Genomic DNA, 23,340 nt, shown 5'->3' with positions numbered 1-23,340 from the left:
CACACACTGAACCCGAGGTTTCCTTTTAAACCCCGTGTAATGTAAGGCTGTGTTAAGCTACGTTTCATATTTGTGATTTTGAAAGAGGATTATAGCGTGGCTTTTAGCACTGCTTGTGCTTGAATGTTACAAGATGTTGTTTAGCAACAGACAACCAATCACGAACTGCCTCAGTGCGTACCTTATTAAATATTCATAGACTTTGTGCAGAAGAAACTTTGCCGCGCTGTGTCGTGATGATTTTTGAACAGTGTTTCAGAAGACTTGTTATAATTGAATTCGTTTCGTAATTGATGAATTTTACAACATCAACGCTGTTGTTTTCCTGTTTATCAATGTGAAGCCGCTTTGAAACATTCTATTCTGTCAAGTATTATGTGACCCTGGACCAAAAAAAAAAAAACAGTCATAAGAGTAATTTTTTTTTGAAATTGAGATCTGAAAGCTGAATACATTGATATATGGTTTGTTAGGAAGGGACAATATTTGGAACATTCAACATTGAAAATCTGGAATCTGAGGGTGCAGAAAAATCAAAATACTGAGAAAATCGCCTTTAAAGTTGTCCATATTAAGTTTTTAGCAATGCATATTACAATGCATATTTATTGTAGGAAATTTACAAAATATCTCCATGGAGCTTGATCTTGACTTAATATCCTAATGATTTTTGGCGATAAAAGAAAAATCGATAACTTTGACTCATACCCATGCTACTTATGACTTGTTTTGTGGTCCAGGGTCACATATAAATAAATAAATGATTTGACTAGAAGACAAAACACAGCCAAGATTTTAATGGCAAAATTCCCATGCATATATATTATTATTATAGTCCTGTCATGTAATTGACCTGATAAATATGCAAATAAGAACACTATCTCATAGTTTACAAATGTACAGTGTGAAACAGAACACGATAACCTAGAGTTGACAAAATGTCCTGTGAAAATGACTAGTTTGGCAGCTCTCAGGGGTTTAAGACAACCAATATCATCTTCGTATTCTATTACTAGCATTTGCTTATAATTACACAGTTGGCATTTTGATTAAATGGGACTCTCAAGGAAAAAGTGGGTTTTAACTGAGGCCATTTATCACAGTTACCACAACAGGAGGAAATTGAGACTATCCATCATGAGGAAGTTTTGGTACCACTAGATGCTTTCTGTTTGTGGGTAACCACAACAATTTCATTAATTGTATGGCTGGTAGATACTTTCCATTGAGCTTTATTTAAGCTGCTAAAGACAGGTTACAAGTGTTTAAAGGTGTATGTGACTGTTAATCTTGTGTTTGTTGGCAAGAAATAATGAGAATCTACAAAAGGCAGCTGTGACCTGAGATTTCAGGACAGGACAGGTAAAATGTAGACAGAATTCTATCATGTTTCTAACTGAATCTCCATGGTTACTAAAGAGATAAGGTAGGAATCTTGAATAACTTTGCCTTATTGTGTAACCCGACCTGTCTGTGGATCCTGTCTTATCTGTTTAGTCACCAGAATTTCAGTTATGATCTCAAACCATGTTCTTGTCAGATCCTAATTTTAGGAATATGACTGGATTATACGTGACCCTGGAACACAAAGCCAGTCATAAGGGTGCATTTTTTGGAATTGGAATTGATCTATACCGAAAGCTGAATAAATAAAATTTCCATTGATGTATGATTTGTTAGGATATGACAATATTTGCCCGAGATGCAACTATTTAACAATCTGGAATCTGGGGATGCAAAAAAAATCACCTTTGAAATTGTCCAAATGAAGTCTTGGCAATGCATGTTACTAATCAAAAATTAAGTTTTTATATATTTATGGTAGGAAATTTACAAAATATCTTCATGGAACATGATCTTTACTTAATATCCTAATCCTAAAAAAATGATAATGATAATTTTGACCTGCACAATGCATTGTTGGCTATTACTACAAATATATCCATGCTACTTAAGACTGGTTTTGTGTTCCAGGGTCACATATAATAAGTTAGTAGTGCTTTTTTAATTGTTCTTTTAAGAGTGTGCGACCTTTAAGAGTGTGCGTAAGTGTGTTTTGTGACATCACATCACATTTTGTGAGTCTTAACATCATGTCACCAAATAGGTATAGGTATCCATTCAGCTGGAAACTGTGTAAACTCTTTAAACATTTAGAGCTTTGAACTTTGTGTATGTAATCCTCTTTGCCTGCAGCACAGATGTCGTCTGACTTCCCAGCCTTCCCCCCTTCGCCCACTGTCCACCTCATTTAGCCTGTTGTCCTGCCTAAAGGATCACCATTTGCCTTCTTCATGCCTTTTTAATGCTCTTTTGGAGATGATTTTAATCAGAGAGCTTTATGTTGCTATGGGCACTCTCTACATCTGTTTATTTTGGGCTTGCAAATGAAGTAGAGTGGATTACCTAATATGAAAATGTAGTTCTCCTCGCGCTTCCTAATCAGTGTAAATTGGCATTAGTGAACGAGTTAGCATCAGATGTCTCTTACTGATTATTTTAACGTAGTGTAAGTTTGTTAAAGCTGCCAAAGCCCGCAGCTTTGAACCGAGTCCAAGTCTAATTGATTCAATTACTCTCTTAAATCTGTGCTGTGCTGTCTGGCTTGTGACTCAGCAAGAGGACTGGACACCTGAAAGCTTGTGTGCTATTTGAAATGTTTAGTTGCTAAAGTATGTTGGGTTTACAGTTTTCATATTTCATATGTATCTTCTAGTTGCCTATGCATATTAAAGAAGTTGTTCACCCAAAAATGAAAAATCTGTCATTAATTAGTCACCCTAATGTCATTTCAAATACGTAAGACCTTTGTTTATCTAAGGAACACAAAGTATAAACCTGTGACTAATATGTGACTCAGGACCACAAAACTGACAACAAAATTGAGATTTATACACCTAAAAGCCAAATAAATAGGCTTTCCATTTATGTATGATTTGTTAGGATGGGACAATATTTGGCCAAGATACAACTATTTAGAATCTGAGGGTGCAACAAAATCAAAATACAATTGCCTTTAAAGTTTGTCCAAATGAAGTTCTTAGCAATTCATATTACTAATTCAAAATTAAGTTTTGATATATTTACAGTAGGAAATTTACAAAATATCTTCATGGAACATGATCTTTACTTAATATCCTAATGATTTTGGCATAAAAGAAAAATCGATCATTTTGACCCATACAATGTATTATTGATACAAATACACCTGTGCTACTTAACACTGGTTTTGTGGTCCAGGGTCACAAATTGGTACATCACTAATTTTATATACTTCTAAAGAAAGATGAACTAAGTTTCTTAAATGTTGCTGCTTCTGAGGCCGTGCTGTGTACAGTGTATGTGTGTGTGGCTGAGTGTTTTCTCTCTGTCCCTTGGTTTATGTTTAATTCATACCATCTCAATCATTGATGAGTCCATAGAAGAGGCCAGCTCAAAGGGATCAGATGGTACCAGGAGACCATTTAGCCTTAAATTCGAGCCGCAAGTAACACTGGCTGAGTGCTCTACACGGCTGATATGAAGCTCAAGGGCCTTCATCTTGTGGCTGGGCTCAAGTCTCCTAGGCCAGTCTATGCCTGCTGGCATTTATATTAACTTTAGTGGGATGAATTGGTTGCAAAAGGCAAGAGCATGGTTAAAGTCATGGTCAAGTGGTGCTCAAGACAATAAGGAAACAATGGAAGGAAACCGGGGAAGGAAGGAAAACGTAAAGCTTCCTCCTCAAGTAGACAAAATCATTTTTTGAAGGTTCTAAAGTTAGCCAGCACAGTTTGCCATGTGTCAGTGAGTTTTCGGTGCCACATTTACAGAGCTTCTCCCTATCGACTCGACTGTATCCTTTCCTGCCCAGTGGACTTGTGGCTCGTGCTCATCTTTTCCAGTCTTATCTTTTCCATGGCGTGAAGCTTCTTGGCCTCCTACATATTCACTCGAACCTGTCATGTCCTCCTCCGTTTTTCCTGTTCTTCACCCCCACACCTTTTCTGCCAACCCGCTCACATGTAGTAGTGTCCAAAAGACCACACTGAAAATGTGATGTATTCGCAATTCAAAAATCTAGGTTTAAAACAAAGAAAAGACATATGTGACTAATGAATGTTTAATATTTTGGACATTTGTGTAGACCATGGGTATTTAACTAAAGTTCTAAGAGGTCCAGCCTCCTTATTTTGTTCCCAGTAGTACTCTCATGAACATGCGTTGAAGAAATTGTTGAATAAAGTCATTATTTTTGTTTTCTTTGCACACAAAAATATTCTCGTAGCTTCATAACATTACAGTTGAACCACTGATGTCACATGGACTTTTTTAACAGGGTTCATACAAGGTGCTTAAAGTGCTTGAAGTACTTGAATTTGACTTTTTGAAATTTAAGGCCTGGAAAACCCATTATAATGGCAATATTCCTTCATACCTTTTTCCGCTTATTTTAGTTAATGTCTATCGAGCTAAGCCAGACAGATGTAAACATGGCTGAAGACACCAAAAGGGGAACAGATGAACCAAATAAATTCATTTATGCTGGAAACAATCTGTTTGATTCAAACTCGTGACTTCGATCATTAATTTCAAGCGATTCACTAGCAAAAACCAGATCAAATTAACAGAGCCATTCATTTTCAGATTTTGACATCGCTTGTAATGATTTTAAAAAGCACGTAGTGATGGGTAAAACAAAGCTTTTTAAAACTCTGAATCAGTTAAACCATTGCATAGCAAAATTTTCCACTGTTTCGAAGCACTCCAATTGGATTGTGTATCGTGTATCATTTATTTCAGGACAGAACTTCAAATTGCGTATTGCAAATCATTTGCTTCAGATCGGAACTTCACGTATCGCAATCATTTGAAGAGTTTGTGAATCATTTCGCAAATTGAATGATTCAAATCTAATGATCGTGTGATATGTGATTTGAAGTCCCAATCTAAATCAAATGATTCGTGATACGCTAATTTCCAATTTAACTCGAATAATTTACACTGCATGCTCTGAGTCCTGATATGAAATGATGGTTTCCAAATCATTATTCAGATCGATTTCAGAGCATAGATTGCGAATCATTTTATTTAGAGCGGAACTTCGGAGCGGGTTTGCGAATTTTTGGCTTCATATTGGATCTTCGGAGCATGGATCACAAATCATTTGATTTGGATCAGAACTTTGTAACGCGGGTCGTGAATCGTTTGATTTATATTGTAACTTCAGAGCGGGTTCGCAAATCTTCTGCTTTATATCGGATTTTTTGAGCGTGGATCGCAAATCATTTGATTTAGATTGGAAATTCGGAGCGGGTTCGCAAATCTTTTGCTTTAGATCGGAACTTTGGACCATGGATTGCAAATCCCTTGATTTAGATCGGAACTTCGGTGCAGGTTTGCAAATATTTTGCTTTATATCGGATCTTCGGAACGCGGATCATGAATCATTTGATTTAGAGCGGAACTCCAGAGCGGATTCGTGAGTCTTTTGCTTTAGATTGGAACTTTGTAGCGTGGAACACTAATCGTTTGATATAGATTGGAACTTCAGAGCGGGTTCGCAAATCTTCTGCTTTATATTGGATTTTTGAAACGCGGATCGCAAATCATTTGATTTAGATTGTAAATTTGGAGTGGGTTCGCAAATCTTTTGCTTTAGATCGAAACTTTGGAGCATGGATTGCAAATCATTTGATTTAGATCAGTATTTCGGAGCAGGTTAGCAAATATTTTGCTCTATATGGGATCTTTGGAGCACAGATCGCAAATCATTTGATTTAGATGGGATTTCGGAGCGGGTTAGCAAATCTTTTGCTTTAAATTGGATCTTCAGAATGCGAATTGCGAATCATTTGATTTAGCTTGGGACTTCGGAGCACGTATTGTGAATCATTTGTTTAAGATCTGGATTTTGGAGTAATTTCGCAAATCTTTTTTTTTTTTTTTAAACAGTAGTAAACATGAAACTATTAAGGCAGTACAGTTATAAAAACAAAAAAGAAAAAGTATGCACAAATACAGTTCCCTTAAGAAAAATATCCATAGTTTTACTATACTAAAAGTGTAGAATACTTCAGTAGTAGTACTTTGCATGTGCTTCACTTTGTTTTTGCAATTGTTTTTAGTATGTTTTTATTTATTTATTTATCTTTTTTAGAATTTGAAAGAAGACTTTGATAAATGAAATCTCTAAATGAAATCCTTGAAAATCAAAAAAGTAGTGCTGGAAACGTCCTGGAATTTAATTTTGCAGTATCTGTACGGACCCTGTTTAAACAATGCCCTTACTACCTTTCTGGGCCTTGATCGTGTCAGTTGCGTTGCTGTCTATGCAGGGTCAGAAAAGCTCTTAGATTTAATCAAACATGTCTTCATTTGCGTTTCGAAGACAAACAAAGGTGTTACAGATTTGAAACAACATGAGGGTGAGTAATTAATAACAGAATTTTCATTTTTGGGCGAACTATCCCTTTAATAGTTGCAAAATAGATAAGTAAACAGATTTTTAATGTTAACAAATTTCAGTGCTAAATCTCTGAGCCATTGGATCAGCTCTGAATTTCATAACCATGAATAAAAAGGCATGCCGTCATACATCCGGACCAGATGAAGGTTTTTTTGTTGTACATCTGTGAAATTGTGCTCAAAGCTATTGTCTGAGCACGGCCTTGATTGACCGCGATGGTGCAATTTCCACACATTGTGTTAATGTGCGAGTGGAGGAAGGGTGAGGGAGTGTATCATTACTGACTCACAGACTGACTTACATTAGTCCTCCTGTCATGATGCTGTGTGGCATTATGAAGCGGCAATTGTTTTGATACTCATACTGTGTTGTTGGCAGCATTTTCTTGTGTTGATCTCATTATCTTTACATTCTCTCTTGAGTCATGACAGGATCAACTGCCTCATTTTATTAAACCATCTCACTTTGAGCATTACTGTAATCTACTTTTTTGGGACGTGTGCTGTACTGCCTCTCTTTTTTTACTTCAGCTATGCAGTGTGAGGTAAATCTGTTTCGTTCTCCCCTGGTTGATTACAGTAGTTTATGAAGTAGACAGGGTTATATCAGCTTTGTAGAACAGGGGGGAAGCTTTAATGTGGTTTCCTTTAAAATATTCGCAGCTTATGAGTGGTCTGTCATAAGCAGCTGCTCTGGTCGTATAACTTTACTTGCACGTTTGCTGCTGACATACACCTATAAAAGCGTACCACAGCTGCTTTAGCATTCTGTTCAAGTCTGTTCATCTCTCTTGAGGGCCTCGGGCTCATTGCTTAGTCACCAAACAACATTCATGAAATTTTTTTTATGTAAACACCCTCAGTTCCTTCCCCAAAGTTTCATACAATGGTAGAATAAGAAATGCATTTTTCAATGGTAATCATCTCCAGTGGCTGTTAAACAGATTTGACAGGAGCAGAATGCATTTTTCCCTCCCATCCTCATTTCATCCTCCCTTCAAACCAGCATTTTTTATTAGTCGGCCTTGTGTAAATGAAAGCTTGTTGTTTGCATGATTGAGCCTGCCTCAAAGAAGCAAATAAAACTGTTTCTCTTTTGGCAACACTCACTTTTTAGTGTGGCTCTTCACTAGTTGTTCATTTTCAGGACAAGTTTGGTTCATTTCATTTAAGATTCCTGTCATATACTTCATAGTACTTATGTAGTTGTATACTTTTTGTGTGCAAAGAAAACAAAAATAACAACATTATTCATTATTTTATTTCTGTGCAGAACATCAGCTCCAGAATAGGGGAAATTGTTGAATAAAGTTATTTTTATTTTATCTTTCTCACAAAAAGTATTCTCGTAGCTTCATAAAATTACAGTTACATTATTTTAACAATGTCCTTACTACCTTTCTGGGTCCTGAACGTGGTAGTTGCATTGCTGTCTATGTAGGGTCAGACTCAGAAAGTTGTCGGATTTTACCAATTATCTTAATTTGTGTTCAGAAGATGAATGAAGGACTCACAGGTTTGGAATGACATAAAAGTGAGTAATTAACAACAGAATTTTAATTTTTGTGTAAACTAACCCTTTAAATGGACAGTTAATATAAATATGAAATTTGTCATTTACTAACCCTTCATCAAAATGTGGAACACTAATAATTTGTTGAAGAAGACAGTTTTTGTCCATATAATAACTACATAGACCCAACTGACTTTGACTTTTATGTGCAAAAAAGACACCCAATGACATTTTACATAATATATTGTAGAAAGAAAGTCATTCAGAATTGGAATGAGTTGAAGGTGAGTAAATGATGACGTAAGATACACTACGAGTCAAAAGTTTTTGAACAGTAAGATTTTTAATGCTTTTCAAAGAAATCTCTAATGCTCACCAAGCCTGCATTTATTTGATCCAAAGTACAGCAAAACAGTTAAATTTTGAAATATATTTACTATTTAAAGTAGCTGTTTTATATTTGAATATATTTAAAAATGTAATTTATTCCTGTGATTTCAAAGCTGAATTTTTAGCATCATTATACCTGTCACATGATTCTTCAGAAAGCTCAAAAAAATGTATTATTAGTATGATGTTAAAAACAGCTAAGTAGAATTTTTTTCAGGTTTCTTTGAGTTGAAAGTTCAGAAGAACAGCATTTATCTGAAATAGAAACTTTTGTGACATTATAAATTTCTTTATCACCACTTTTGATCAATTTAAACCATCCTTGCTAATTAAAAGTATTAATTTCTTAAAAATCTTTTCAGAAAAAAATTAAATAATAATATCCAAGCTTTTGAATGGTGTAGTGTATAATGTTACAAAAGCTTTTTTATTTCAGATAAATGCTGATCTTTGGATCTTTCTATTTATCAAAGAATACTAAAAAAAAATTACTCAACCGTTTTAAATATTGATAATGATGATGAATAATAAAACAGTTTCTTGAATAGCAAATCAGCATATTAGAATGATTTCTGATGGATCATGTGACATTTAAGACTGAAGTAATGATGCTAAAAATTCAGCTTTAAAATCACAGGAATAAATTACATTTTAAAATATATTTAAATAGAAAAGAGTTATTTTAAATAGTGAAAATATTATTTTGTTTTTTACTGTTTTGCTGTACTTTAAATCAAATAAATGCAGGCTTGGTGAGCAGAAGAGACTTCTTTAAAAAACATTTAAAAACTTACTGTTCAAAAACTTTTGACTGGTAGTGTAAAAGAAGATAGTTTGAAGAATCTTGCTAACCAAACAGTTGGAAGAAAAAAAATCTTTAAAATATCATCTTTTGTGATCATCGGAAAAAAAAGAAACGTATACAGGTTTGGAACAACTTGAAGGTCAGTAAATGACAACATTTTCATTTCTCTTTAATTTCTTACGCATTGTTGCTACATTAGGCATTTATTTTGTTTAAAGGATTTTGAGATATTTAGTTTCTAGAAAGCCTAATAAAAACCTCATTTAGAAGTACATTTTTGCAATACAAGAGCTGTAACCACCCCACTGAGAGAAATTCAACATGAATAGCAACCTGTAGACTGGCGAGAAACTGATTGCAACATTTATGAGGTACAGCATCATTTGTTAAATTACCACTCCACCAGGCACATTTTCATACATTTGCATCCGTAGATTCATTTTAAGTAATGTCTTACACATTTAATTGCTCCCAACATCATTCCATTGATTAATAAGTACAAATGAAAGATTTTTGATGGTACCTCCTTACGCCGCCCCATCATTCCTGAATCTGCTCACATGGGAATGATGGCGGGGGGGGGGGGGGGGGGGATGGTAGCAGGCGGCGGATCCCAAGATAGGAGCATCTGCTTGGAATATTAAGGCATATCTCAAACCTCTCCCCGCAGAAACCGTCTCACGCGCTCAACCCCTTTATCAGCCTCGCTGTCAGTGAGAGTATGCAGAGGGCTTGTGTTGTTGCACCAGCACTTGTCATTGCCTGTGATGTGGTGCAACATTCCACAATTCCAGCACTGTTTATCTGTCTGTGGAGTCTGGAGACATGGAAATGAGAGTGCGCCTGTGGGAACGAACGCTAAAATGTGGACATCACATGCGTCTCTTAGCTGCATTGTTGAAAGTGGCTTTTAGTGATGTAATTTTTTCAATTTATATTCACAGATATGTATATCTTTACTGTAGGAATGAGAAAGTGGTTTCATTCAATGTTGTCCACAATCCCAAGAGCAATTTCTTTAGAAGAAGAGCCGGTTGTGTATTTCTGTTTATGCAACTTAATTGGCTTGTATGGGATATTTCTGCCCCATAGAGAGACGTGGTCAGCGTGACCCGCACCAACATTTGCATTTAGTCCCGCGAGGTGGATCAGGTGCTTTGAAGCAGCCTGGGAGGTGTTTTTCTATACGCTGATCTGATATCTCATCCCGCAAGACTGTTATTGTCAAACAGAGTGGGCTTTGATATTTTTGGTCTGATTCGCAGCAATCGTCTGCGGTTTATGCGGCAACAGGAAATGAAAGGATGCTTATGCTGTGAGAGGAAATGGACATGAATAATTAAGTGACAAATGAACGCAGACTGTTTGATTGTGTTCGTGCCCGTCATCAACAAGTGGGGGGGATAAAACGAGCGAGATTTCCTGTCGCTCTTGGTTGTGACTTGAAGGAGCTTTACTGAATGAATTAAAGCGATCTGGATTAGGAAGAAAGCAGCTGTGGAGCTGATAAGGAGATATATAGCGTTACAAAACATTAGAGAGCTGGGAAGGTGATTTTCAGGGCTTATAAAGCCGAGTGCAGACTGCCAGGTTGAAAATCCTTGACCTGTGCACACTTAAAGCAGACGTTTTACATTACTTTACATGTCATTCATTTGCACAAGAATGTATAGAAGCCCATTTCTGCCACTGAATATAAAATAGGTAATTTTGACTTATCTCACAATTCTGACTTTTTTGTTTTATTAAAAATTGCGAGTTTACATCTGGCAATTCTGACTTTATTCAGAATTGCGTGACACAAACTTGCAATTTGAGTTATGAAGTCAGAATAGCATGATATAAACGTACAATCGTGAGTTATAAAGTCAGAATTGTGTAATAATAATTCAATTCTGACTTTTTTTCTCGCAGTTGTGAGTTGATATAATTCTGAGAAAAAAATCTGAATTACGTGATATAAACTCACAATTGAGAGTTATAAAGTCAGATTTGCGCGATAATTCAATTCTGACTTTTTTTTTCTCAGAATTGAGTTTTTATCTTGCAATTCTGACTTTATTTCTCGCAGTTGTGAGTTTATATTACAATTCTGAGGAAAAAAGTCAGAATTGTGACTATATATCTTGAGGTTCTGACTTTATAACTCGCAGTTTAAAGTATATCTTGCAATTCTGACTTTATTTCTTAGAATTGCAAGTTTATTTCTGAGTTTATAATATGCAAGTTCAAGTTTTTTTTCTCAATTCTGACTTCTGAGTTAATTTTTTTAGAATTTCGAGTTTGTCTCGCAATTCTGAGTTTATAATCTGTAATTGCAAGTTTTTCTCACAATTCGGAGAAAAAAGTCAGAATTGTGATTTCATATCTTGCAGTTCTGACTTTATAACTTACAATTTTGAGTATATCTTGCAATTCTGACTATTTCTCAGAACTGAGTTTATTTTTCAGAATTGCGAGTTTATTTCTTAGAATTGCGAGTTTAAACCTCACAATTACGAGTTTATGATATGCAATTGCAAGTTTATATCTCACATTTTTGAGAAAAAAAGTCAGAATTGAGTTCTCGCAATTGTGAGTTTATATCACACAATTCTAAAGAAAAAAGTCAGAATTGTGACTTAATATCTTGCAGTTCTGACTTTATAACTCACAATTTTGAGTATATCTTTATTTCTTAGAATTGCAAGTTTATTTCTGAGTTTATGTCTCACAATTGAGTTTATAATATGCAAGTTCAAGTTTTTTTTCCTCAATTGTGACTTCTTTCTCAAAATTGAGTTTATATCTCACAATTCTGAGAAAAAATGTCAGAATTGCGAGATACAAACTCACAATTATGAGAAAAAAGTCAGAATTGAGTTCTCACAATTCTGACTTATTTAATTGCAATTGTGAGTTTACATCACACCATTCTGAGGAAAAAAGTCAGAATTGAGTATTTCTTGCAATTCTGACTTTATTTTTTCGAATTGAGTTTATTTCTTAGAATTGCAATTCTGAATTTATAATTTGCAGTTGCAAGTTTATATCTTACAGTTCTGAGAATAATTACCTTTTTAAATGGGCTTCCATATAAATGAGAAAAAGAACTGAAAAAAAAAAGCTTGGTGAGATGTGGGGACAGTTCAATTCATTATTTATTTTTATTTTTTTGTTTTCATTTGCTTAAATCTTAAATTTGTTTTTCAGTTTTGTTTTAAAGTGTAGTTTTTTTTTGTTGTTTTGTTTTAGTTTTTAGTTTGTTTTTGTTTTCAGTTTAGTTGTCTTATTTTTCGTTCAGTTTTTTGCTTCTTGTTTTTTCTTTGTTTGTGTTTTGATCTCGACTTTTCACTCTCACTATTTCAAAAAAGATTGTGTAAACTTTGACATGACAGTCTTGCTATTAAGTGTGGATTTAAATGCCATTTCGATAAAAATATATATCTTCTTGTCCTTGTGTAAATTATATTTTATGACCAATGAGTTTTTATTAGTTCTTAATAAATCACTCCCAATAGTATTTTTGTAATTTATGGTAGTGCTGTCAAACGATTAAACGATTACACACACACACACACACACACACAGTATATATTTTGAAAATATTTACATGCATTTACATTTATATATTTATATTCATGTAATTAATATTATATATAAACAACATATTTTCCTTAAATATGTACGTGTGTGTGTTTATACAGTATATACACAGCCATTATTAAAGAAAACACTCGGTGCAGTAACATAAAAATTGCTTTATTTTTAGAGTAGAGATGCAACCCTGGTACGCAGCAGCACTGCTTACGTGTCAAGTGAAAAGACATCACAATGGCGTGTGGTCTTCTGAGTGGACAAAGCAAACGCTCTAACAAAGATAATGAACCGAATGCATTTCTTCAAAGGACAGAGAGGTGGTCTGCGGTATAATACCCCCCCCATTTGCCTTATTGTGACTGTTTCTGTGATCCAGGGGTCTTTATTATTCTTGTGCTGGCATGTAGTGCATACCACCAGAGAATGAGAAGTGATGGCCTTTTGAAGTCTTAATGCCTGCAAATAACTTGCCCTTCTCTTGAGCACTCAATGTGTGTGTGAGCATGCTTTTGCATGAAAATGAGAAATTAGGACAGGAATATGGATTGTTCCTCTCTAGTGCCCTTTTGAGATGAAAGGTAATTACACTGATAGGATTTGTGTGGTCCTGAGGGCTGTGTAGACGGTAGCTATTTGTTTGCTCACTTTGTGATTATTCAGATCTCGGCAGATGTTTCCTGCCGCTCGTATGTAGCGTTATCACAGGTGCTTCGTACGGCTTTATTTACAGAAGGCTCTTCTTAGACGTGTCGCTTGGTTATTTTAAACTGATCATGTTAGTTTCACAGCTGAAATCGTCGCTCACCTGTATAAACATTCCTCATCCCCTCAGAACGCGAGTCTTAATTCATGCTAACAGCACGCTGACCCAGTGACTGCTAGCTGGCGCTAATCTCAAACCACTGCTGTGTTTGCCTACTTCAACAACACAAAGTCAATGTCTGACCCTGGAGGACATTTAAAGGATGTAGAGGTATTTCAAGCCTCTCTCTTCTATATGTCACTGGAGCAGCTGCATGTGAGTTTTTGAGATTATTTTGATCACTGCATTTTCCCAGAGTCCCAGTATCCCAGCATGCCTTGGAAAGTGTGTTGTAGGCTGAGAGAGCTACTGGCTGAAGTGAGAACTTCTGGTAACACTTTTTTTTTTTTTTTTTTTTTTTTAAGTATCCTTGTTATACATATTACATATGCTTTCTATTATAATAACAGTCAATTATGCATAATTACATGCAAGTAACCCTAAGCCAAACCCTAACCATATAGTAATTACATGCATTTAATTAATATTACTCAGTAATGTGTAATTAGACACCTTTAAATAAAGTGTAACTGAACATCCCTTACTTTAATATAAACTTCCTTCCTGCCTTTCTACCTTACATTATTTCTCCCTTTTTCTTTTTGCCTTGTTTTTCCTGACATTTTTCCATTATTCCTGCCTGACTGCCTCCCTGTCTTCCTTCCTTTCTTTTGATGTTTCTTTCTCCTGACTTCCTTCTGTTTTTCCTTTCTGACTTCCTCTTATACTTCCTAACTTCTATATGTTAATTCCTGTTTCCATCTTCATCTCCTTCCTGCCTTCTTACCATTATTCTTTCCTTATTTCCTGCCTGCCTGCCTCCCTGTCATCCTTTCTTCCTGTCTTAACTTAAATTACCTTCTGTAATTTGTTTCTGACTTCCATATGTCCTTCCTTAATTCCTTCTTGACTTCCAGATTTTCTATATACCTTTTTCAGTTTCATCTTTCCTTTTTGCCTTACATTTTCCTGACTTTCTTTTGTTCTTCCTTCCTGACTTCTGTAAATCCTTTCTTCCTTCCACCTTGACCTCCTTCCTTATGTCTTACCTGCCTATTTCCCTTTGTTCCTTTCCTTTTTACTGATATTTTCCTCGACTTCCTTCTGTAGTTTGTTTCTGACTTCCTTTACCCTTCCTTACTTCCATCTTGGCTTCCTTCCTGATTTTGTCTTCCTGTTTCCATTTCTTCCTTCTTTTTTTCCTTACATTTTCCTGACTTCCTTCTGTACTTCCTTCCTGACTGTAAATCCTTTCTTACTTCCACCTTGACTTCCTTCTTGATTTCCTACCTGCCTGTTTCCCTTTTCTTCCTGATGTTTTTCTTGACTTCCCTCTGTAGCTTGTTTCTGTTTTCCATATGTCCTTCCTTACTTCCATTTTGACTTCCTTCCTGATTTTGTGTCTTCCTTTTTTAATTTCTTCCTTCATTTTTTTTCCTTACACTTCCTTCTGTACTTAATTTCTGGCTTCCTCTTATACTTCCTTCTTAACTTAATTCCTAATTCCATCCTTACTTCCTTCCTGCCTTCTTACATTTTCTTTGTTCCTTTTTGTCTTGAAAAATTTCCCGACTTCCTTTTGTACTTCCTTCCTGACTAAATCCATTGTTACTTCCAACTTGACTTCCTTTCTTTATGTCTTCTGCTTACTTCCCTTCTTTCCTTCCTTCCTTTCTTTCTTCCTGGTGGTTTTCTTGACTTCCTTCTGTAGTTTGTTTCTGACTTCCATTTGCAATTCCTTACTTCTATTTTGACTTCCTTTCTTCCTGATACCTGCCTGTTTCCTTTTCTCCCTTTGTATTTCTTCTTAAACTTTTCCCTGACTTCCTTTTGTACTTCCTTCCTGACTTCTGTAACTCCTTCCATTTGACTTCCTTCCTGATTTCATACCTACCTGTTTCCATTTCTTCCATCCTTTTTTTCCTTCCATTCTTCTGACTTCCTTCTGTATTTCCTTTCTGACTTCCATGCATCCATTTTTACTCCCATCTTAACTTCTTTCCTGCCTCCCTTTCTTTCTTCCTTTCTTTTCTCCCTGACATTTTCCTTGACTTTCTTTAATACTTTTCCTGACTTCCTGATGCCACACTTCACTGGGCTTCTATAAAAGCATCATTTGCATAAAAAAAACCTGTAATGGTTTATTGGACTTTTGGATTTCAATCAATGTATTATTGGCCCACCTAGAAGCCCTGCTGGTTTATATAATGATTGGGTGAGTTGTAAAATGGCTGGAGTTTTGCACTAATTGAAACTAGCCTGGCTCTACAGAGTTATACAGTTGTTCATGCGGTTGGCAGAGCTTTAAATGATACATAACATCTCACTCTGCATTAAATGATGGCAGTAGCACTTCATGATGGGCCAGCTGTCTGGGAGTTATTGGAAACTCAATCTAAATCCGAAATGGATGGCCTAGAGACAATCTTCATGTGTTAGATGACAGTGAATGATTGTATTTTTTTTTTCCTAACATCACCGATGTACAGTAAACGCTCCACTTATCTCATTGCGGCAGCTCATCTCTACACCCTGCCCGCATGAGATTAGTACACTATGTCCTCATCAGAATTCATGGATGTCAAGATCTCTGCGCAGGGTATCGGCTAGCCATGATGGTTAGGTCTGTTAACAGCTTATTGATTCGGGTAGCCTCGTCCTGTTACGTCAGCATTCTATCCACGGCTTTGAAACCAAGGAGAAGGGGCAGGTGAAGAACAACCAAGGCCACTAGCATTCCATATGGTCTTAAAGAGGATAAATGCAAATGACTAATACCACATAGAACATGTTTCGCTGGGACCGCTTCATTGTTGCCTATTAACATTTATATCATAATAGACCATCAAAGTGAACTGACGTGAATCCTAGAATACTCAATGCAACCTTTGATGTGAACAGTGTCTCAGAGATCAAAGATTTTTTTTTTTTTGCCCTGTGGGTGTGTGTGTGTGCCTTTTGTGTTTAAATAGAATTAGAATAATGAACATTGATCTCTCTATTTTGTCATGGTTGTTCTTACTTGATGAGCTGATCTTGTTTTATGAATCTGGTGTGACATTTTTATGCTGGAAGGTGTAAAGTCTTGTCCTATGACACTTTGCAAAATGATTCATCCGAGAAACATTCATCAGTTATATTACAGTATAACAGCACTGAAGATATTGTTCCCAGTTGGTGCTTCATAATTGGACATCATTATTGGAGCCCTTGCAAGACAGCACTGTATTGATATTCTTTGTATGGAATACTACTTGAATTTCAATTAGTATCATGAGTATCAACTATAATTAACATCTTCAGTATCGATCTTATGCAGACAAATTCAACCTTAAGTATGCTGTCTATTTTGAAGCTGCAAGTTTAAAAAATAATCATTTTGGCTGAGCATTTAAAATATAACTGACAGCAGTGTAGTGATATTTTACATATTTTTTAACTTATGCACAAATGTATTATTTTTTCTTCACAGAGTAGCAATAATTACACTTGATGTAAGTGGTTATATAATATTCTTTTCTCTATTTTTTTCATACAATCCTTTTATTCCTCAAAGGATTTGACACAACCACCAAATCCTCATAATGCACTCAGAAAAATCACTTCTTCTATCTGGCTGGTCAGGACTTTACATGTGCATCCTCATTTTGGCAGCCAGACGTGTCGACATCTCAAACAAAAGGTCTCACAGTGCCCTGAAATCAGCTTTAATTTGACGTCCTGTCATTCTGTCCAGCTCTGGCTGTTCTTCACTCAGTACTCCTCAGCTGTTGCCTCTCTCTAGGCCCTCGTGCTTTTTAAGCAGTCAGAGTAGTCTCTTGACTCACATGCTTTAAATGGGTGAATAACCACTGGACCAGATTTTCCTGCATTTCAAGTCCCTGATCAGCATAAGCTTTATTGTTGCATGACTTCTGAGGCATACAGCAAGCACAAGACTATTTTTCAACCATAAAAATCAAGTTCTCAGATAATAAACTTGGAAGCAAGGACGGTACTGTGGTATTAATATGAATTTGAGGCTTGGAGGCAGATGTGTCTGCACCAATATCCACAAGTGAGGCAGATTTTTTTTTTTTTTTTTTTTTGGCCAAGCCTGCATTATTATCTATAGAATAAATAGTAGGCTGGCAGACTGTGAGCTATTGCAGCATTGTTTTAGTATTATGACAAGTCAGCTCCAGTTACAGACAAACAGAAATGAATTATTTAACAGGGTTACACAGACCAACACACTGAATTGAGTTTCATGTGGAAGCCTGTGTTGACCGAATGAAGAACAACTACTGTATTTTCAATGTAAACAAGCACTCTAAATGATTTCTAGGTAATGCATTGAAGTCAGCATATATCTGTCTGACTAATGTCTTGTGTGTTTGTATAAATAGAGAATTCAAAATTCAAAAAAAGAAGGGAATGTGAAGAATGTCCATTTGTACACATTGTTCCATTGGTGGAAGGAGCTTACGATGGAGTATTGTTAACAGGTGTTTGCTCTGGCTGTGTCATACAGCAGCACTTTCCTCAGAGACCCTGTAGGTTCAGCGTCGGAATGCATTTTATTAATGGATATCAAATCAATCAAATTTCAGAAACATCCCAAGTTTAAATGTTTTATGTTGTTAATACTTTTTCTGATGGAGGATACATAAATGATGATCAAAGCCATAATTGATTATTTTATCAACGACGAAATAATGATGAAAATAATGATTTTTCGCCAGTAATGGTTTTTGGACAGTTATTTTTTTTTTAATTATTATTATTATTATTATTATTATTATTATTATTATTATTATTATTTAAGAATTCTCTTCTGCTTACCAAGCCTGCATTTATTTGATCCAAAATGCAGCAAAAGCAGTAATACTGTGAAATATTATTACTTTTATAAAATAAGCATTTTCTATTTGAATACATTTGCTTAAATGCAATTTATTCTTATGATCAAAGCTAAATTCAGCATCATTACAGCAGTCTTTAGTGTCATATGATCCTTCAGAAATCATTTTAATATGCTGATTTGCTGTTCAAGAAACATTTATTATCAATATTTAAAACAGTCGAGCACTTTTTTTCAGGATTCTTTGATGAATAGAAAGATCCAAAGATCAACATTTATCTGAAATATAAAGCTATTGTAACTTTATATATATATCAAAAGTCAAAATACAGTAAAAACTATAATATTAATTATTCTGACAAATAACTAAAATCCATAATGTATTTACATAATATATTTTTATTGCAGTTTAAAAATGTAATTTATTCCTGTGATATCAAAGCTGAATATTTAGCAACAATTACTCCAGCGTTCAGTGTCACATGATCCTTTAGAAATCATTGAAATGTTTTTAAAAACAGTTGTGATGCTAAATAATTTTGTGCAACTTGATAAATCTTTTAAGGATTCTTTAAATAAAAATTATGTTCTGAAAAAGAACATTATAAATGTCTTTACTGTTACTTTTTTAAGAAAAAAAGTCTAATACTGTTATACAAAACAATGACTCTGTTTCCTTGATTTAGATATGAAATGTATTAAAAGCATAAAATAGAAAAAAAATTAAAATTCTGTCATTTATTTCTCGTAAGACCTTCGTTCATCTTTGGAACACAAACTAAAATATTTTTGATGAAATCCGAGCACTTTCTGACCCTGCATAGACAGCAGCGCAACTGAAATGTTTTATGGCCTAAAAAGGTAAGGCGATCAATAAAATAGTCCATGTGACATCAGTGGTTTAACCATAATCTTATGAAGCTATGAGAATACATTTTGTGCACAAAGAAAACAAATTCATGGTCATGGTATTCTCATGAACGTTGCATCGAAGTTCATATGATTCTTTAGGGTCTTAATGAAAAGTCTCTGATATACTTTGATTAACAATTCTCAATAGTAGTGTAAAAAAACACCCTTTTACCTTGTCAAAATCAGCTCTGCAAAATTTTTGCTCATTGTAAGACATGGCCCCTTTAAATTCCACCGAGCTCTGCTTGCCCCGCCGCTCTCTGGTATTATGTTTACTTTAGCCGTGTTTAGCTGCATTTAGCCGCGTTTATCGGCGAAACTTGCCAACAAGCACATTATTAAGAAAGGCCATTTGCAAAGATGCATAAAAAACCCTTATACTCACTTCTGCTGTGGGTGAAGCTGCATCAGGAAGATAATGCATATTATGTAGAACAGGATTGGCGCTTTCCATTTAAAAACTAAAGTAACGTTAAACCTTTGCGCCTTCAGTGGCTCAGATGTCGGGAGTAAATGACGACTGCTATGTTCATTATTACATCCAATATTACATTATTACACAGTGAGGATCGACTGTTTCAGCTCGGTGAGAGAGGGTCTAAGGTAAGACGCTAATGTCAATCAAATGTGTTTCATCACAACGACAAGAAGCTGCGAATGAACTGATTTTAAAAAGGGCATATTACCATTAAAGATAAAAAAAAATACCACTGGGTGGATTTTTATCATTGTAGGGTGGTTGTGTACACAAACTACCAACATAGATTAATGTGCAAACAACTTGGAAAAGTTAGTTTTGCACCCGATGACCCCTTTAACAATATCCTTACTACCTTTCTGGGCCTTGAACATGTCAGTTGCATTGCTGTCTATGCAGGGTCAGAAAGCTCTTGGATTTCATCAAAAATATCTTCATTTGTGTTTTCAAGATGAATGAAGGTCTTACAGGTTAGAAACGCCATGAGGGTGAGTAATGACAGAATTTTAGTTTTTGGGTGAAATAACCCTTTAAAACTTTGTGCCGGTAGATAGTATAAAGTCTAAAATGACTGCCATGAACAAAAACCAGTAAAATGTAAACAAAAACTTTTGTGTTTGTTTTCTAAGGGTCATTAAGCACCTAAGAGCCTTGTTCTAACTTGCCGTCACCTTCATCCTCTTGTTTTCAGTATTTATGGGCATAATAGAGGGGGTTCTTTTTGAAAGTATTCCTGGAAAATGGTCAGTAAACAACATGCCTTAGGCATCTGAGCTAATGTTTAAAAATGCCTATGATTCTACACATACATGACCTCATTCCTAAGCACAACCTTTTGCTGTTACTCCTATTGTGTCGTTCTGAGAATTCCCTGCGAAAACCCTTCCAGCCTGTCATCGAGAAGCAAAGTTGGGGGGGTTTGAAAATATTAACAGAATGTGGTCTGACCACTAGCATGGTGTCATCATCCAGGAATGTTAACCTTTTGATTCAAGCTACGTGGGATTGCTCTAGCTTCATTGTTTGTAGATTCTTACGGCTTCTTTGTATGTTGTTTGTGTGGCACAGTATGAAAAAGCCTTATTGTTGTAAGCGGAGACACACATAGCGGATCATCTCTAAACGAAAACATTCCCGCTTTGACCTTGGAACCGCAGATGAATTCCGAAAACATGGACAGGGCGAGAAAAAAAAAAGAAAAAAGAAACGCATCTCATCTTTGTCAAATGGAAATGCCTTCGATTAGATGCATTACCGAGGGAAAACGGCCATCGCCAAGACTGCAAATGAGCTCCTTGGGGGTCACGGAACAAGTCGAGCTCTTTCACTGATTCAACACTTTTTCAACACGCGCTCTGCGGCTTCGTGAGCACCTCCCAGATGATGGATAAAGTTGAAATAGTTGTTGACAGCCACCCCTCTCGAGAGCCACAACCTGCCTGACCCAGATCCAAGGACGTAATGAGAGGGTTTTTGGACATCTGGCACTTTTGGAAGGGAGCTGGTCAGTGCTTGCGTACTAACTAGTTTAAAACCGGAGGATGGTACTGTTGGAATTTCTTCATTCCTGGCCTGCAGCCGTGTGAAACTAGAGTGAAACTAAGTAGTCAAGTCAACCGCTGCCTTCATTCCAGTCTCTTTTTTTGCAGCCCGTGGACACAAATCCTCTTATAAATTAATCACGATATTAAATAAGCTGTGTGATGGCATGGAGGTCCATATGAGCCTGGTTTCTCTGTTCTGATCGGTGTGAAAGGCCCTCTGTGTGACTCCAGCTGCCTTCTTTTTTTCCCTGTAGCAGATGCATGGCAGCTTGTGTCTCACTGGGAGAGACTTTTGGTGCAGCTGGATCAGACCTTGGCCACCTCTGTTCCTCTGCCTGTATCATGAGACTAAACTGACAGTGCCCGATTTATGACTGTCTGAGGCCCGGATGAACTGTGTCTGACAGCACCAGACTCGCTCTGCAGCTTCCTTTTTCCCAAGGCTCAGAGGATAAAACATTTTGGACATTTTTTTTAAAGGCTTCATCAGTGGATCAAGTAGCCAAGAAATGGGATTGGTTTTAAATATAGCAATGAAAAATTGGCAAACATCTTGAGAAGCTCCATAGGGTGTCTTTAAATCATATAGAAGTGTCATGCCCTTTCCAACTGTCAATTCAAAATGTCTAAAAAGCAGAAAACGCTCATTCAGGAAAGGTGCAACTTGGCTTAGTTATTTAGACTAGACTAGACTAGAGAATGATTGATAATCAATATATTTTTAATGATTTTCACTAGTAAGATGATTGGTGATGATGGTTGCATTGTTGTTCGAACAATACATTTTTAATCTGTTTGTATAATTTTTGGCTTTATACATAGTAGCTATTTATGCTTGAGTAGAATGTTACAGAAATGCTTGACACATAACATTATAAACTATAATAATAATATCAACAACAATAATAACAATAATAATAATTATTATTATTATAATAATTATTATTATTATTCCTACTATAATTAACAGTAACAACAAAAATCAGTTTGATTATTAACTGATTCAAATGACTAATATATGATTATTAATAACAATAATATATTCATATTTAAAATTAATTGATCATAATGTCAATGATTATTAATATTAATAGGGTTTTTATTATTATCATTAATAATCACCTAAATTATTATTATAATGAATAATAATAATCATAATAATATAATCATCAAAATTAATAAAAAATTTTAATATAATTATAAATACTATTATTGGTAATTTAGATTAATCATTTAGCTAAATTAAAGATCCTAATTAATAATTAAAGTTAATGAATTTATTTATTTATTTTATTTAAATTATTATTAATAATATTAGTAGGGTTTTTATTATTACAATAACTACTTAAATTATTATTATAAATATTAATAATAGTCTTCATCATTATCAACATCATCAAAATAAATATTAATAATTATTTACAATTATTAATTACAGTTATTAATATAATTATCAATACTTTTATTGGCAATTTAGTTTAATCATATAACTAAATAAAGATCACAATTAATAATTAAAATGAATGATTCATTATTTAAATGTTTATCATTAATAATAGTAGGGTTTTTATTATTAATAATAACTACCTAAATTATTATTATTAATATTAATAATATAATCATCCTCCTTATCAAAATGAATTACACTTATTAATATAATTATTAATACTATTATTAGTCATTTATATTAATCATTTAGCTAAATTAAAGATACTGATTAAAAATTATGATTAATTTTTTATTTATATTACTATTAATAATATTAGTAGGGTTTTTATAATTAACAATAATTACCTAAATTATGATTATAAATAATAATAATAATAATATTAATAATATAATCATGATCATCAAAATAAATTTTAATTATTAATATAATTATTAATACTATTATTGGTCATTTTAAAATAATCATTATCTAAATTAAAGATCCTAATTAATAATTGCATTTAATTATTCATTATTTAAATGTTAAATAATAATAATAATAATAATAACGTTTTTTATTATTACCAATAATTAACTAA

At 34.7% G+C, this 23,340-nt stretch overlaps 1 protein-coding gene across 1 annotated transcript in view; it reads left to right on the top strand.

Moving 5' to 3' along the window:
- LOC141290580 (membrane-associated guanylate kinase, WW and PDZ domain-containing protein 3-like) overlaps window positions 1–23,340 on the top strand; it is a 169,092-nt gene that overhangs the window by 1,115 nt on the left and 144,637 nt on the right. The gene's annotated exons all lie outside the window — the stretch shown is intronic.

This window comes from Garra rufa, chromosome 18, assembly GCF_049309525.1.
Source record: "Garra rufa chromosome 18, GarRuf1.0, whole genome shotgun sequence".
Lineage (NCBI taxonomy): Eukaryota > Metazoa > Chordata > Actinopteri > Cypriniformes > Cyprinidae > Garra > Garra rufa.
The sequence above is the reverse complement of the archived record's forward strand: the minus strand, read 5'-3'. Positions and strand labels throughout refer to the sequence as shown.